The following is a 3,582-nucleotide window of genomic DNA, read 5'->3' as shown; positions in this document are numbered from 1 at the left end:
TTTATTTTATTTTGCTTTGAATATATATGGTTTCAAATTTATGTACTCTAATATGTAATTAGTTATACTGTAACAAGATTTTAGTTTAACATGTTTAATTTTTTAAGTTAACTCGAACAATTCGATTCGAAAAAATTTCAAATCGAGTTAAGATGATAAAATAGAACTGAACAATTCGATTAACTTAAAATTTTTTTTACTTAATTCAATCCAACACCCACTTCTATTTTCCACTACCAATTAAATTTTATATTTTTTACAATAAAAATGTAATTTTATTGTCGAAACCACTTTTTTGAGATTTGAAAAATGAGTATCGATTTTGAAAATAGAAATGGGAGTCGCCACCGATCTTTTATTAAAGTGTGACCGGTTCACCATTAAAACGATTTTTGGTCTGCGAATTTTGAGAAAAACAGGTTCGGGAGTCAGTTACGCACGAGGAAGGGTTAGCACCCTCGTAACGCCCAGAATTGGTACCGAATCGATTGTTTAATGTCTTAATGTCGAAATTTTGAAAAGATTTTAAAATACGATCCTTTTATTTTGAAGTTAAATTTGATTTTTAAAACTATGCATTTTGAGGAGGGTATCTGATTATTTGGGCCAAAAGAGAATATCAAAACCCAGTAAGTTAGGGTTCGATTTCACCAAATTCCCAAATACCGAACATTACCTTTATTTTAAAATCGGTATAACAGAATGTCACATTCAGTAAGTTAGGATCCCACATTCTAAAATCCTAGTTGCTTCGTTTTTAAATTGTACGGTTTTAATAAAATAAGCACATAGCGATCTAAATTTATCGAGAAGAATTGGAACCCAGTAAGTTAGGGTACAATTCTCTCAAGAAATATAAACGCTAGGTTTTTATTGTGAAATGGAATGATTGTTGTGCTTTAAAATAAAACAATTCTTACCAACGAATTATTTTAGAAGAGCGAAACATAACGCAAGAGATAAATAGCAGCTTAAACTTACACTGAGGAGCAATTAAGCAAGTAATAGGCAAATACAAACAAGACTAACACCAATAATTTTAATCATTTTATGTAAATATCAAAATCAATATTCAAAAGCTAAATTAAAGATACTTCAAGATAAAAAGATCCTATGTATAAAAGTTCTAAAATATATTACGTATGCAAGTTCAGAATAGATTTAAAATAAAATAACCATTGAATAGTTGAATTTGAAATATATTCGAAGCGAATTTCATACATATATCAATTTAATAAAAGCAATACATATAAGATAAAAACATTACAGTAATAATACATATATATACATAAATATTGAAGTATATAAAGGATTCAAAGTCAGTTCTTTTCTTTTTAAAATAAAATCAATTTCAAATGAACACATAAACACATCAATAACATTTTAATAGGTATAATAAGATTAGAATAATGATATACCCAAGAAAAGAATAATTTAAGTCATACATAAGAATACTAGCATTAAGAAAAAAAATGTTATCATGTAAACATCAAACGTGTAGTCCATATATATAAAAAGGGGTGAATTTTAAGATATAATATGAAATAAAACATTAAAATACATACAAGTTATAACGAATTTTCATAAAATACATGTATTAACAAATGATGAATTAAATAATAAGATGTTACATTTCAAAATAAAAGTTTATAATGAATTTCTAAAAAAATATGTCTAATAAATTTAACATAGTATTAATTTGAAATATTAAAATGATACTAAAAAATAAAACTAATTTAATTTTAAATTAAGTTAATAAAAGCTTAGTCGAAATTGAAAGGAAATAAAATAAAAAACGAAATAAAAGAAAATAATGGAGCAAAAATTACATTGAAATTAAAACAAAATTTAATTGTTAGCAAACATAAATAAAAGTAAAAGAAAGATAAAATTTGTACTGGATTAAAAATCGGGGGACTAAAACTGCAAATAAACGCATAAGTGCAAGGATTCAAATCTGATTGATAAAACGACGTCATTTGTCTTTGGATCGAAATGAAAATAAAATAAAATGTGCGGTACAAATTAAGAAAATGGTAAGAAAACTGAATCAAACAACTCCCAAATGAATAAGGGCTCATAGTGAAAATAGACCAGAAAGACAGCACGCGCGGATCCTCCCCGGGTCGGGTCATACACGCGGGTCGAGCTCAATACGGCGCCGTTTTGGAGCCACTGATCAGACTCCAAACGGCGTCGTTTTGATATCGAAATAAATCTAAAAAAAAAATCCCTAGATAAGAGTCATTCAGGCATAAATGAAAAAGAAAAAGAAAAAGGAAATAAACCCTAAACCATTCTAAAAGACAGAAAAAGGATCTCCTTTTCTCTCCGCCGCAACCCTGATGCACCCCCTCTCGAATTTCGATTTCGACGAAGCGAGCGAGGTCCGGCGGCCTCAAACCGGAAGGTGAGTCTCTCCCCTGTTTCTTTTTATTTTATATATGCTTATGTATGTATTAATAACAAAACAAAGAACGAAAGAAAGAAGAACGATAAAAAAAAAAAAAAAAACAGAATCGCCAAGAGAGAAAAAAAACCTTTGTTGTATTGATATTTTTTTCTGAGTTTGTTTTTACAATCTCTGTCGCTGTGTGTTGATTCTCAAAATGGCTTTATAGCCGAATCGAAAATAAAATAAAAAAATACATCATTTTTTCTCCTATTTTTCTGCTATTCTCCTTTTTCTTTTGCGTTCTGTCTCTGCTTGTTTTGCAGGCGTTTGTTGCGATTGCAGGTACGAGTACGGTGTCAGGTGCAGTGATGTGGAGGCTCGCGTGAGGCTGGGTCAAGGTGGCAGTGGCGTACGTGCGAGGGAAGGCTGTACGGAGGCGTGCGTGGCTGGGGAGAACGGCGCTGGAAGCTGCTAGGGTTCCTTGCTCCTGTTTTGCGTTTTGGGCTCATTGGGCTAAAGGTTTCTAGGCTAGTGGGTTTGGGTTTTAGTTGGGTCTTTTGGGTTAGTGATTTGGGCCATGTATATGGGTCTGTAATCGGGCTTGAAAAGTGTATTAGGCTTTTGTAATTGGATTGACATTATTGGATTGGATTGCTTATTATTGGTTTTTAATATCTGTATCAGGCCAGGGCAAATTGGGCCTATTACATTTGTTATCTTAATAGTCTATAATTTTATAATTTTAAAGGATTAAATTAGATTTTTATCATTTTGAAGGACCAAAGTGTAATCATATCATTATTAATTTAAAATTTTATAAACTAAAAAAGAAACATAAACGAAAAATTTTCGAAGCTTATCACCCCTTTCCTTACTCCGCCACTTTAACTAATTTTAAGTTTCTATAATCAATCCAATCTTCATATATAGAGATCACTAAATTTAAAAACATGACTTATAAAATCCAAGCTTGAACTTACTCTTTACCCAATTTGAATTAAATTTGAAAACACCAAATTTAAAAAACTTAAAAAGAACTAAACCTGAAAAATCCTAACCATAAAAAGCAAACTTAAAAATTCTTTAACTAAAAAGTTCAAATCCAAATTTAATATTAAAACAAATCAAATTTAACTTTTTCCAAAATAAATTTTAATTATTTTAATAACAAATAATTAATTTTACTA

The 3,582-nt window shown here is 29.7% G+C and overlaps 1 long non-coding RNA gene across 1 annotated transcript; it reads left to right on the top strand.

Moving 5' to 3' along the window:
- The first annotated feature begins 2,025 nt into the window (after positions 1–2,025).
- Positions 2,026–3,111, top strand: LOC107945914 (uncharacterized). Its single transcript, XR_001696776.2, has 2 exons — positions 2,026–2,410; positions 2,719–3,111. It is a non-coding gene; the product is annotated as an uncharacterized lncRNA (long non-coding RNA).
- The last annotated feature ends 471 nt before the right edge of the window (positions 3,112–3,582 follow it).

This window comes from Gossypium hirsutum, chromosome D12 (assembly GCF_007990345.1).
Source record: "Gossypium hirsutum isolate 1008001.06 chromosome D12, Gossypium_hirsutum_v2.1, whole genome shotgun sequence".
NCBI lineage: Eukaryota > Viridiplantae > Streptophyta > Magnoliopsida > Malvales > Malvaceae > Gossypium > Gossypium hirsutum.
This window is presented reverse-complemented; position numbering and strand designations above follow the sequence as displayed.